At 29.9% G+C, this 13,669-nt stretch overlaps 1 long non-coding RNA gene across 1 annotated transcript; it reads right to left on the bottom strand.

Moving 5' to 3' along the window:
- Positions 1-306: 306 nt before the first annotated feature.
- On the bottom strand, positions 307-1,974 carry LOC149515839 (uncharacterized). Its single transcript, XR_016326054.1, has 2 exons — positions 1,358-1,974; positions 307-675 (listed from the first exon to the last, which is right to left on the bottom strand). It is a non-coding gene; the product is annotated as an uncharacterized LOC149515839 (long non-coding RNA).
- Between the last annotated feature and the right edge of the window lie 11,695 nt (positions 1,975-13,669).

Here is a 13,669-nt window from a genome sequence, read left to right as displayed (position 1 = left end):
TTCTTAAGCCACGAATAGACTTGATAATTCATGTATCCATGCCTCAAACAATTCAAGTTCAGGAGCCGAAGTTGAGCAGATACAATTGGGAAACTGAAGGTGTGTTTGAAAATTAATCATCGATTTGTTAGGCTTTTCATATGCTGATATAATTCTAGAACTAGAAAGTGAAGGGTTTTACCTCAATAGGATATGTCAAGAAATTTTGCAGCTCTAGGCTTGTGATCCCTAGATTAGAACTTAAAAATTTTCATAACAGCCAAATGCATACATATAAAACCATAAAAAAATGATGAATCAGGAAGAAACACAGAAAATTAAACTTACATCCATATCTGAAAGGAAATTAAATGTATTGGCAATATGTTTAACATATAGCCAACGTTGATCCTATACTATATTAAATGATACAGGGAAAACTAATTAAGTCTGGCTTTTAGTCTTGAAAATAACAATTAAAGGTCAATAAAATTCCTAATTAGATCCTCAATTAAACAGACTGAAGCACATGTCATCGTCTGATTGTTCTTCTATTTTCTCCTCCTCCTTGGGAGCAGCATCAGCAACAGCGGGAGCAGCAGTGGCAGTACCAGCAGAGCCTCCAACAGCCGCAGCAGTACTAGCAGCTCCAGCAGAAGGCATGAAAAATTACTTTCCCACAACCTCTAGCAAATTCTAAAAAGGCATCACTTAGATATCAATATAAGGTCAACTCAGATGAAAAAAACCGAAACGAAGCCCGAATTCATGGAACAAAGCTACCGGATAATCTAGATTACCACCATTTAGAGACTCCTGAACATGGACCAACATACTAAAACCATATGTGTTAGCTGTCATACATTGAACATTTTTGTGTCCTACCTGCTTATCATGATAAATTATCAACTTTCCTGAAATTTTCAATTAAATATTTAAAAAAATCAACAATCAATTTTAAGGCTAAAACTGCAAAACGAAATCTACCTATGTCAATTTTCCCGACCAAGTAAACCATAGCATTTAAATCTTAATACCAATATCAGTCAAATTCTATCCTTTTTTTTTTCTTTTTGTCAACCATTTCTTCCTTTAACTTTGAACCAAATACCAAATCAATCAAAATTTGATATAATGATTAGAACTTGGAATTGAATCCTAGCAAAGTGAAAGTCTTTCATCCAAAGTATTCAATCCAAAAATCAGATAAACACGACCCAGATACAGAAAACTGAAAACATGAATAAAACCTCACCCATAAAATTCTCCAAACATATGTAAAAAACCAAATACAAATTTCTGAACGTTCAACCAAAAGAAACGAAAAGAAAATATAATTGGTGAAAAATTGGAATTGAAAGTAGAAAAAAATATATACCCGAGACATGTCTTTGGCTTTGGAAATTAAAACAGAGAAAGATGGAGGAGAAGATTTTGTTGGGCGTTGGGTACGAAGCAACGAAGGTTGAAAGGGTCGAATTTTATAGAAGAATCATTGGTGAGGCGGTTGTGTCCTGGACCATCGCCAACCTTCGAATTACGCCCAAACCGCTCGCTTTTCCGTTCTCGTTTTATTTTTCTTTCCGTTTATTATTTAACAGCTGCTCAGCATTACCAGTATTATTTATGTTGAAATTTTTAGCTTTTTTTTTCTTTTACTTTTTTTTTTTACGTTCCAAAATTATATTGTTTATATTTTATTTTTTATTCTCTCTCTTTTCTTTCTTTTGGTGAAAACATACTTCAATCTTCTACTTATAAAACCATTGATAAAATAAGTTTACTAATAATATTATTTTATCTCACTATTTATAAAACACTCTAAAGTAATAAACATCAAAGTAATGGCCATTTATTTATTGTGAATAATTGCATCCAACGAAATCGTAACTCTGTAAGATTATTATATATGTAATTTCATTTTAATTTTTTGAACATCACATGTTCACTTTTCAATTGTGTAAATGATCTTTCACCAACCTATTTGATGGTTTTTTTTTTGTTATTGTTTGAGAAAAAGGATTCAAATCCAGAAATTATGGATCACTTATTGAGTTAAATATTTGAATATATTAATTTATTGTTTTATTATGTAGAGTTATGATCATAGTAATCATTTAGTTTTTTTTTTTTATACTCTCAAGTAGTACAAACTTGGTTGGTTGCAATACCCATGACGATCTTTATCTAAGTTTTCTTACTTTAGAGCTCTGGACTAGTGAAATTCAATTTGCCCTTTTAGTTTTTATTTATTATTAAAATATTTTTAAAATATTTTAAAATTAAAATTAAAACAATATTTAATACTAATTCTTTATTATATTTCTATAATAAAGAGGAGTTCATCTCTTTTAGGATTTCAAGTAATCCACCTTTCATGTGCTTTATTTTGAACAAAAAGATTGACATAGGTGTCCGGTGAAAGGGATTGGATGGTGGATTGTTTTTGCGTGAATTTCCTTAGCACATAGTGGATTAATGATTTGGATTGTTAAAATGTCAATCCGTTTGATGAAATTAAAATGGTTTTTATTGCTTCTTCTTATCATAGAAGTGATTTCAAATTTTATTTTAACGTATAGAAGACGTGGTAGCTTGACTTTTGCTACCAATGTCCTTGCAAGCTTTCACAACATTTATTGTAACATATAAACAAGTGATGCTAATTAAGCTTGATTTTTTGCTTTTTTTTTTAATAATAGAAGTGATTATAGCGTTTAGTAATGCTTATCATAAAAGCCATTATCATAGTTTTTAGTGTTGCTTCTAAAAGACGTTGTTCGATATTCATGTAGTTTTGTTCTTTGGGCAATGCCAATTTACTTGGGGATGTCTACGTCTTATTGGTACGTTCCATTTGCATTTCCCTTTTGCTTTCTTGTTTCGTATGTGTTATCCTTGCATTCTATTTCTATGTGATCTATGTTTTTTGCTTTTCTCACTATTCATAATTTTTTTTTCTCTATCTTATTATGCCTTCACCTTTAATATGGTAACCAAATATTCTCTTCTCCATTTTTCCTTATTTACTTTGTTCATTATTTGGATAGGAGCACTTAGGGTTTAATTCAATTTTCATTTACGGCCTACTGTATACGTAAAGTAACATTATTTCATTTTATTCTATCATAAAAACAGAATGCATATGTTTTCTTTTCTAATGCATCAGTCTAAACTCTAGATAGTTTAAATGGATTTATGGGGATTGGTTCTTCTATTTTCTATCAATGAAAAAGGAAAAAGAAAATTTTTTTTTCCATTAGGTACCGTATATATTCTAGCAATAGCATATGCATATTTTCAAATACATAAGAGTCAATTAAATTATAGGAAGTGATCTGAGATTCTTTTTGACTTGTTCACAATTGTTAAACTTTATGCATTTGTTTTACCATAGGTCAACAAGTTTTATAGTGTGTTTGGCATGCTCCAAATTAATATTTATCACGCCTCTCATGCCAAAAAATTTTCAAGATCTAATGCATGCCACGACCATGATTCCAAGAATGGCAACAAATTAAAAATATAGATAGATGGATGTATGTTTTATAAAATCATGTTATATTAAATGACGGATTCGAAATTTTTTTTTTTTTGGTATCCACTTATTGCAATGGATGTTTGTCAGAACGAGTTTGTTTGAAGACTCGACCATTAAACGATTTTAAAAATATAAAGAGTTGTCATCAATCTTTTTTTATTATGTGCCATTGATCGCCTAAAAAAATTTACCTTTTTAATAAAATCCTAAAAACTAATTAAGATTTATCAAAAAATAATTTTTTGGTCTGCGAAAATAAAACTATGTCAGGGAATATGATTACATATGAAAAATGATTAGTAGCATTGTACGTTACTAATTAATCACATATTTCCTTTAATCTTGACAAAAAGTGATCTTGATTTTGATATTTAAAAATAATTCCCTTAGCACTTTTTATTGTCACATTTTTGTTTTCCATTCATTTTCTCTTCTTTTTATAAATAAAATTATTGGAAATTTTGTCTTCCTGTTTTTTGTTGCATTATTGGAAAAATTAGAACCTTGTTATTGTGATTAAAAACTTTTAAAATATTTTAATACATTGGTAATATCAAAAGAGATTTTTTTACTTAGAAATTTTTTAAGAATCACTACTCAAATTTCCTTAAAATCTCATCTTTGAAGGTTCGTATTTATTATTCAAATTAATATGTATACATAAAATGCAAATGATAACTTAAGATGTTCATGCATTATTGAGTACCATTTTATTCCTTTTAGAAAAACCTTTTTTTCTTTTTCTTTTTAAATTAAAACAAAGACAATAAGCAAATAAAAAACTTTTTGTATTGAATATTTTCTTAAATATCTCAAAATATGATGGCATTTTAGAAAAATACTTTCACCATAAGATTTTTAAGGAATCATTACTTTAATTTTCTTAGTATCCTATCATAGGAAAGATTTTTACTTATTGTTATTTTTATTAATTTCAAAATTCCTTCAAATTACCTTTTTTAAAAACTTAAATTTTAAATATGTCAGTGCACAAATAAATAGATAACTAATTAAAGTGAATAAATAGGAAAAAAATAAAAAAAAAAAATAAAAACTAATCGATAAATGGTTATTGAATGTTAATCAATGAACAATCTGTTCTGGTTAACACTGGTCAAACAATCAACGATCAAAGTCAACAACAATAGGTCATGGGTTGAGTGCAAGTCATTGTGTCAGACACATGTCAACGTGCAAACCCTCATCAACCCGAACACTATGTTTTATGGCTTTTTTATAAAAAGCCAAAAAATTTTTAAACTTATTTTCCTCTTATTATTCTTTCTCTAAAAGAAAGAGATCTCTCTATAGAAGAAAATACATAATCGATAACCCCATAGTAACCCAAATTCAGCGTTGGACCACTTTACCAATTGTTGCCCTCTACTATCACCCGTCAGTTGTCAGTGCTAGTTCCTCTCTAAAATTTAGCCCTAGATTTTTTTTTACCTTTTTTTTTCGTTTTCAAACTTGGTTTTGCCTAATACAGCCTTGAACAACCCAGATTCGAACCTAAAGTCACGTCATAAAACTTTTTAAAACTTGTAGCCCATCATTTCGAACACCACCCTCTTTCAGTATGTTTACCTCCACCTTGAACCCTTTATCTTTTTCGAAAATCAAGGCCTAAAACAACATTAAACTCTTTAAAACCAAAATCATCCCTTCTTTATTCTAATTGATTTTTGGTTTTTTTTTTCTTGTGGCTCCTTTTTTAGGGATGAGGATTTTTTTTTTGTTTTAGTTTAGGTAGGTTTGAAAAAAGTGGATTTTTTTATGGGATATAATAGTGGGAGGCTATCGACGATAAAGGCTTTGGTAATATTGAGTCTACTCAATGGTTTGGGTTGATCTCAAGCAAGTGAATTTTTTTGTAGGTTGGCTATAATAGTGGAAAGTTATCAATGATAAAGGCTCTAGTGGTGTTAAGTTTGTTTAGAGGCTATGTTAAGGTGTGTTTTTGGCAGGTGATAGTGTTGGTGATGGTTTGGATGTTTTTTGTGTATGGTTATGGCTTTTGGGGGTCTTGGGTTAGGCTAAGAAGAGACGAGTGTTAGAGCTTTGGTAATGGTGGGTTTCGGGACTAGTTAAGGGTTGATATTTGTGGTTTTATGGTTGGATATTGGTAATGGTAGTGAAAGTGATACTGGTGGATGGTGTAGTCTAGTTCGGTAGCAGGTAAAAGTGGTGTTGGTAGCTAAAGGTGAAGGCAGTGGCCAATGGGCAGTTGGTAATGGTTAGCGATGGTTAAGGCAGATAGGTCAAAAGGTTTTTGGATAGAGTTTTCTTGCTTGTAAAAAATTGCCTCCTTAGCAAAATTTTGGTGCCTGGGATTTATAAGGGCTGATTCAATCTTAACCAAGAATTTAGGGCTTGAATTCAACTACCACAATGGCTTTTTAGGTCCTTTTGTTATGATCTTGTATTTAAAACCATTTTTTGTCAAATTTCATGTTGCTTACAATTTCAGTTTTCCCCATTTTAGTTTCAAAAATTTTTTTTAACAAGATGGAGGTGTGCAAAAAAGAGGACTATAAAGAGAGGTTAGAGACATGAAATTAGTTGTTTAATGCCTTTTCTCAAGTGTTTGTCTTACATGGCAACATAACCTTTATTTTTGTAATTTTTGTTTTTCTATTATGTTGGGGATGTTTTCAATAACTTAGACAAAATTAAATGTCTACAACTGTCTTTTTTTTTTATATTGCTAAAAATTAAGAATATGATAAAGATATAGATGATAATATTGTCTAGTCCCATCAACTCAAACATATTTTTCATTTTTCTTTCATTTTTTATTTTTTATTTTTGGCTTTTGTTTTTGTTTCTTTGTTTTAAATATCTCATCTAAATGAAAGCTCCTCATAAACTGAGACTTTGAAACTTTTAAAGATCTCATCTTAAAAAAAACTCCTTATAAACAAAGGTTCTAACACTTTAAAAATCTCATTCAAAAAAGTATTTCATTAACAAAAGTTTTGAAACTTTAAAAATCTCATCATGTACCAACTTAACTAGGCTTAACTTTATGCCAATTAGATTGAGCTTAAAAATCTAATCTCATGCCAACTTAACTAGGCTTGATACCCTTTGTGCCAGTTAGATTGATATCCCAACTTAATTGAGCTTGAAATTTATACATGTCCACTAGATTAGGCTTAAAAATCTCTTTTTGTGCCTACTTAACTGGGCTTGCATCCATACATGCCAACTAGATTAAGCTTAAAAATCTCATTTCATGCCTACATAAATGGGCTTGACATCCATACGTGCTAGTTAGATTGGGCTTAAAATTCTCATCTTATGCCAACTTAACTAGGCTTGACTTCCATATACGTCAACTAGATTGGTTTAAAATTTTTATTTTGTGCCCACTTAACTACGCTTAAAATTTTTATACTAGCTAGATTAGGCTTGAAATTCTCATATCATACCAACTTAACTGGGCTTTGCATTCATATATACCAATTAGATTGGGCTTCAAATTCTTATCTTGTACCAACTTAACTGGACTTAAAACTTTATTCCAATTAGATTTGGCTTGACAATTCTAATTGGTATCATAGGCTTAAATTATCAACATGCGCTATAGGCATAAAACTCTCATCCGATCACAACTTAATTAAGCCCAAAATAATGGTGATGGGTAAATTGGACTTAAAAATCTCATCTAAATAAATCTCAACTTGAAAATCTAAAATATTCTCAACATTTTCTCCTTTTAAAAAAAATTTTCCTCACTTTTATTGTTTTCCAATACCATTTAACTTTTCCAAACTCTTTTCTCTTTTTTTTTTCATGACAAACTAAATATCTTTTTAAATGTTAATTTTTTTTCAATTTTTACAAAATTAATTAACATCACCATGATGTAAATGTCTATTCTCAAAATGATCATACAAATGTAATATTTTATACAAATGATATGTATAAATGCACAAACCAATGAAAATGTTCTTTTCATGATGCAAATGCCCCTTGCAAAATTTTTAATTAATAAATTTTCTTTCCGTGATGCAGATGCTTGTAAGTGGTAAGAATCTCTCTTTTTTTTTTTTCAAAACTATTTTCTTTTCAATTCGCTTATTCCCTACTTTCCATCAAATCATTTTTTCAACTTTTTTCCAAAAAAATTTTTCTTTTCATTTCCTCAAAGATTTTATGACTTTTTTTTTTCATTTTGACTCTCAATCTATCTTTCTTTTTTGCTTTCATTTTCAAATCTAACATGCAACATGCATATGATCAATTCAAGCTCAAAAAGTCCAAGAATACAGACCAACGTGTTCCCTAATCATTGGATGCATCTTAGTGAGACTCAATCAATCAATTTGAATTTAAACAATTTAAGTTCACGTATCAATTTGAATTCTAATTTTTATGGTTTCACATGTATTTTTCTCTCCTTCATTTTCCTCTTTCGAGATATATTTCTTTTCGTTTTTAAATAATGTTCTTTTTTTAAAAAAATGTTTATTCTTCAGTGGAAGACATTTTATTTCTTGAATCAAAACTTGTCTTAAAATTCTCACTATTTGTGATCTTTTTGTCACACCAAAATAATTTTTTTATCTCTTACAAAAATACCCAACTGGGCACTTAAAATTTTCAAAACAACTAAAAAAACTACCCCACATAATTCAAATTTCATTATCAAACATGTGACTTTTGAGTCTCTTAAAAATTTATAATCACTACTTGAAATATCTATGGATAGGGTGGTTGATAATTTAGTTCTTTTTGACATGTCTCAAGGAAGGCTTCAAAAGAATCACAATTCAACAAACTTTCCAAAAATATATTTTCCTTGAAAATCAAGCCTTTTTTTATAAAGGTTCATTTCAAAGAAAAATCAATTCTAACACTTTTTAAGTTTTTTGGCATGGTATTTTGATACATATCAAAATTATCTCTTATACACAAAAATTGGATTACTTGTTTAGACAAAGAAAAGGGCTTAGGCTTTAAGCGACATCGACCTTCGAATGTCTTATATGTTCATTGGATATTTTATCATGTTCTCTTTTTCTTTTTACAACTTTGGCAATAACTTGTTCATAGGTTATCATTTCAACTTTAGATAACCCTTTCAGGTTTTCACCCTATAGTTTTATTCTTTTTTTTTTGTATTGTCTTATCATGCACTTAAGAATTCAAATTTCATCCAAATTAACTGCTAACTCAAAATGGATAATTTTAGTAAAAAAGGTCAAAACCACATTGGTTATAGTGATTCCTTAATGAACAAACTCTTTATTCCACATATTCACGTTTAATCAAAATGAACTTTTCAAAATTTATAACATAAGCCAAGATTTGAGGGTCTGAAAAAATGGATGAAAAAGCCTAAAACATGTGTTTAAGGGTGACTAAATTGATGATCATTTCATATTATGTGAAAGAAATCTTTTGGGATATTTGACTTTTCATTTTTCCTATCTTACCATCCTATCATCTCATTTTTCCTTTTTTTTCTTTTTTTTTGTTTTCACTTTTTTTGCATCTTTTTCACATATTTTATTGCAGATTTCGACTTTTGATGAAATGGGTTCAAAATTTTTAAAACTTAATTTATCTAACGTTTGCCTTCAACAAAAAACATTCTTCTTTTGTCCTCAAAATATGACTTCATTAGTAAGATTTTTGAATAGATCTTTCTTTGTGCTTGCCCTTAAAGTGAAAAAAATTTTTGGTCAAGATTCATTTAGAAATAATTCATTAGACTCAAAAGGTAAGCAAGTGGATAATTTCATATTTGTGAAAGGATGATGAAAAATGATCATTTGTCATTTCAAATATAGTTACTTATGCCAAAAAGCAATTCTTTAAAACAATTGGGTTAAAAAAAATTTTAATATTTTTTTTCATTTTTAGGGTTTTTGGTTTTTTTTTTTTTGTTTCTAGTCATTTTGGGTTTTTTGGATTTTTCTTTTTTTCTTTTTTTTTTTTTGGATCATTCGAATATATCGAATGCATGATGTAACCATTTATCATTTTCTTTCTTATTTTCATGTTTTCATGACTCATAAAATAATCAATCTATGCAAATGGTACAACTCAAAAAGAATCCATATCTTGATAAGCTAAAAAAGTTCATATGGCAATGGAAATTATGTTGAAAAAGCTTATTATGGCCTTGGGTTGTGCACTTTATGTCTAGTAGATTGAGAAAATATATGGAACAAATTAGATTGTATTTAGGGCAATAGGTAATCATGCTTTTTGGTTAATATGCCCCTAAACGTGAAATAAAGATGATTTTAAGAAAAGATTAAGGTATTTTCAATCAATTGAAGAATAGGTGGTTTTGGCATTTTCAAAACTCCAACATTATCTTGACATATTAAATTATCAAAAACTAAATTCTTTAAAGAGTGTCGTATTTGCTTGACTTTCAAAGAAATTAAGAAAAAGTTTTTTTAAAGATTGACCATTTTAGTGTTCATCAATAAAGGTCATATCCTTTCAAGGTTCATGAATTTCAAACTAGTGCCCTCAAGTATTAAGGCTTTCCAAGTGATTTGGGTCACAAATGTTTGAATAAAAGGTGCTTATTGAGGTATATTCATTTCTAATAATGATCACCAATTTTTTCGAGACTTTCTTTACCTTTTAAAAACCTTTTTTTTTTATTTTCTCTTTTTTAAAAAATATTTCATTATTTTTGCAACTTTGGCCACAAGTTATGTGAGGTTTTATTCTAATCAAATCAAAAAAATTAATCTTTTATTTTCTTATTATTTTTTCAAGAATCCCAAAATTTTAAAAAAAATTCAAAAATAACATTTACATGTTTATGAGATAATTTGATGAGTAATGATTGAATTTAAAACCCATTTACGTTATGCAAATATTCAAGTCAAACTAGCATTCACATTCTTAAGAGTGCTTTCAAGATGAAAACATGTACAAGCTTAAACTAAGATTGAAAATTGCCTTTCATTGGCACGTTGCCCTTAAGAACACTAATTCTTAGCCTTATCACCCTTGATTACCATGACCACCGACAAGCTCTTTGAATTTTGCAGTATCCACAATGATTGAAGGTTGAACTTTATCTTTGAATACATTTCAATTCTCAATTGCATGCCCTAAAGGTTCCGTATGGTAAGTGCATTTTTCATTTGGATCCAAATCCTTGAGACTTTTCTTTGAACGATTCTTGGAAGGGTTGGTATTAGCAAGTTCTTTTCCATCAATGGTTCAAACAAATTTAGGAAAAATTATATTCTTTTTTTATGTTCTTTTTCTATTTCCTCAAAGAACTCAATCTCCCATGAATCAATTATGCCTTGCACTTAGTTTTGAAACTCCTCACAATATTGAATGGAGCGCCCCATAATTTTCCCATGAAACTTACAAAACAATGTTAAACCATTTTTCAATCCTTCAATTTTCAATCTTACATTCTTCACCTGAATAATTTTTACGTTAACTATCACATCAAATACTATTCCCATTAGTGTCTTAACATATTTAAGGCTCCTTTTTAACCCAAAATGCCCTTTTTTTCTATTGTAGTATTCACATTTTCTCCAACATGATCAAGCAAAAAGTTTCCATCAACACAAGGATTTTTCTTCATTTCAAACTTTTTTAACCTTGCCTTGATGAAATCTCTAACCTTGTATTTCAAAACAAGGCAATTCTCTATTGAGTGATCTTGATTAACAATAATCACATCGTGCATTATCATCATACCATTTTGGATAGTAAGGTTTAAGGAGTTCCAAATGCACATGCTCCAAAAAGTGATTTTGGATGAGCAATGGTAGTAATTTGGTGTAAGATACAGCAATTAGGTCAACACGATTTCTTTCTTTGTTATTTCATTGCTTTCTTAGGTTATTGCTGAAGGTTTCTAGTTGATTGACAAGTTGGGAGTAGCCAAAATGTAGGCGCAAAAGCAGTGTCAGGTACTTGCTGACAGAAATTCATTAGGTATGCAAATCGTGGAACTGGGTTATATGAGTTATTATTCAGATTTAAACCAATCAGTGACGATAGTATGACATCTAGAGACTCGATCTAGGACATTGAAGAATGTAGTTGGGAGTAGGTCATACAAGGGTACCAGCTCAGGTTTGAGACTGTTTGCAAGGATTGTATAAAGCCAAGTGGCTCCAACTACGATATCAAACTTTTGAGTTCAGCTATTTATGAGATCAATTCATCTATCTTTTTCATGACTTTGTCCAAACTTTGATCGTTGCTCGAACTACTGGATGCGTTGGAATAACCATGATAAATGTTGGGCCCATTAAAGATTGTCGTAACGGTTTTGAGACCGCCAGATGTAAAAACGAGTTGTTTTAAAATTGAGAAAAATAAAAAAAGAGGGAGTCGCCACCAATCTTTATTAGGGTGTGATTGGCCACCCAAAAGTTTATCTTTTTAATAAAACTATAAAAACGGGTTGTTTAAAGTTTATCAAAAAGATATATTTCGGTCTACGAAAAATCAGGTTGGGTCCGGGAGTCGGTTACGCGTGGGGAAGGATTAGCACCCCCACAACGTCCATAAATTGGTACCATTCAACTATGCGCTATTTTCAATGTCGGATAAAAATGGTTTTAATTTGAAATTTAACATTAATTTCCTTTATTTAAAAAAAATATTCTTTTTTTTTGCTAAAATTTTTTATTTAGGAATATTGAGAAAATCTTTAAGTTAAAGAATTATTTTAAAATTCTCCAACATCTAGGCAGAATTTAAAGTAACTCTTTTCGCTTAAAATTTAACACAACAATCCTTAAAATGAAATAACACTCTTTACAGAAAATTGTTGGTGACTCTCCAACATCTAGGCAGAGTACCATGAGTAAATTAAAGAGAGAATAATGCAGACAATTATTGATGATAATACGATAACGTATGTATGCTAATGAATGTCATGTAAAATGAGATGCAATTTAAGAGTTGGATTCTTAAATATAATGAGACCACCCCGACTCTCCAACATCTAGGCAGAGCTTAGGTACGACTGTTTATATTTAAGATCCCAATTTTATTATACTTTTTTTTATTAATTTTATTATTAATAAAATGCAATTTAAGAGTTGGATTCTTAAATATAATGAGACCACCTCGACTCTCCAACATCTAGGCAGAGCTTAGGTGCGACTGTTTATATTTAAAATCTCAATTTTATTATACTTTTTATTTATTAATCTTATTATTAATATGAATTATGAACTCGTGTGAAAAGACTTAATGAAGTAAAATTTCCTAAATACCCCATCATCTAGGCGGCATTCGGGAACAAATTGCTTCCAATAGAATTTTCACACGTGTCCTTAGGATTTTTCGGACTTTGGACTTCAAGGATTTTGGATTTCGAGCGGTTTTGAATTTAATGGATTTTGAATTTTTAAGGGTTTTAGAAACCTAGGATTAAGAAATAGCGCTTAAGGTTTCATTTTTTTAAGAAAATACGAACATCTCTAAAAATCCCCAACATCTAGGCGAATTTTTGAAGCAAGTTCGATTTTAATAATTTTTAAAAATTAATTAAAAATTTCTTATGTTTATTTATTATTAACAATAATTCCCCAACATCTAGGCAGAATTATTGTTCTAGAAAAATATTTTTATTCCCTCCAACATCTAGGCAGGGAAAATTATTATTATTATTTTAAAGCATTTTAATATATTTTAATTATTATTTGTTTTTAATTTTATTATTATTAAAACGATTAAACAATTATTCTAACAAATTTATAAATTTATCATGTAAAAATATAAAAATATATTTAAAATAACAAAAAATAATAATAATAAAAAAAAATTAGAAAAAAAAAATTTTTTTTTACCTAAACCGGACCGGTCAACGGTCCGATCAACGCTGGTCCGGGCGGTCTGACCGGTTCGGCGGTTGGATCGGCGGTTCGGGCTATCTGACCGGTTCGGCGGTCGGATCGGCGGTCCGGGCGATCTGACCGGTTCAGTCCGGTCCACTGCGGTTCGTATGAACCGGTTCAAGGCTGGCTGGAACGGGTCATTGGGTCGGGTTGCGCGGATCTCGGGTCGGGTTCGGGTCAACGCGCGGATCCTTCTTTGGTTAAAACGGCGTCGTTTTGGGTTTTATTGAAACGACGTCGTTTTGGCCAATGATAATTTATATAAAAGTCAAAATTATTTTTTTTTCGT

The sequence above is a fragment of the Durio zibethinus genome, chromosome 12, assembly GCF_047325235.1.
Source record: "Durio zibethinus cultivar Kanyao isolate XHJ-2024 chromosome 12, ASM4732523v1, whole genome shotgun sequence".
In the NCBI taxonomy this organism is placed as follows: domain Eukaryota; kingdom Viridiplantae; phylum Streptophyta; class Magnoliopsida; order Malvales; family Malvaceae; genus Durio; species Durio zibethinus.
The sequence above is the reverse complement of the archived record's forward strand: the minus strand, read 5'-3'. Positions and strand labels throughout refer to the sequence as shown.